We start from the raw sequence: 1,019 nt of genomic DNA on the forward strand, positions 1-1,019 counted from the left end.
AGCTCACCACTGCTCCTCTGTCTCTCTAAGGTTATAGAAGGTAAGAAACCTTGTTAAGATGCTCAGTTTCCCTGGGAATCAAGACCTAGCTCTTTCTACACTTGGATTTCCTAGCCCCATTCAAATTTCTACTGCTTCATCCTCCTTTGGCTCAACTCAGGGCATCCTGGGCACCACCCCGAAGAATCAGACAATGCCAAGAGCCTCCTCGCATCTTGAACTCTTCTCCTACCAGACAGTCAATGATTCAATTCCCTCGCAGAAACAGGAACTCTTATGTCATCCAATACTCTCTCCCATTCTAAGGTCTGTTCTCACTTCTCTGGTCTCACACAACTCAAAAAAGATTTTTCTCCCCAAAAGTCAAATTATTTGCAAATAACAATTTGTTTTCATTTTTAAAAGCGAATAAGAAAGTTAGTGAACTTTTAATCTAGATAATACCACTCCTCAGGGAGCAGTGTCTATAGAAGGCATAAAAAGAAGTGTAAAGAAGTAAAAAAAAAATACTAGTTGATAATTAACATAATTATCATCTATATGCATTTAAAAGAGCTACTCTTAATAGAGACTTTACTTAACAAGGTAGAAAACTGCCGCATATACGTTATTTTATTTAATCCTTATAACAAATGTCAGAGACACAGAGGTGGGGATTATCTCAGTGACGTAACTGAAATTCTGTCTTCCAAATATTAGGAACATTCTTTAAATCAGGATTTAAAGCCCCGTTATGTGTGATTCCAAAACATGGGCTTTTAATTATTTCATTACATTACCTCCTTTTTAGAATCCTAGGCACTTATAAGGTGAGAAGAGATTACAATAGAATTGCAGGGCTTCCCAGGTGGCGCACGTGGTCATGAGTCCGCCTGGCAATGCAGGAGACACAGATGTGGGTTCGATCGCTGGGTTGGCAAGATTCCCTGGAGAAGGAAAGGGCAACCCACTCTAGCATTCTTACCTGGGAAATCCCACGGACATTGAGAATACATGACAATAGAATAAAAGTAATTAGA

This window comes from Capricornis sumatraensis, chromosome 13, assembly GCF_032405125.1.
Source record: "Capricornis sumatraensis isolate serow.1 chromosome 13, serow.2, whole genome shotgun sequence".
NCBI lineage: Eukaryota > Metazoa > Chordata > Mammalia > Artiodactyla > Bovidae > Capricornis > Capricornis sumatraensis.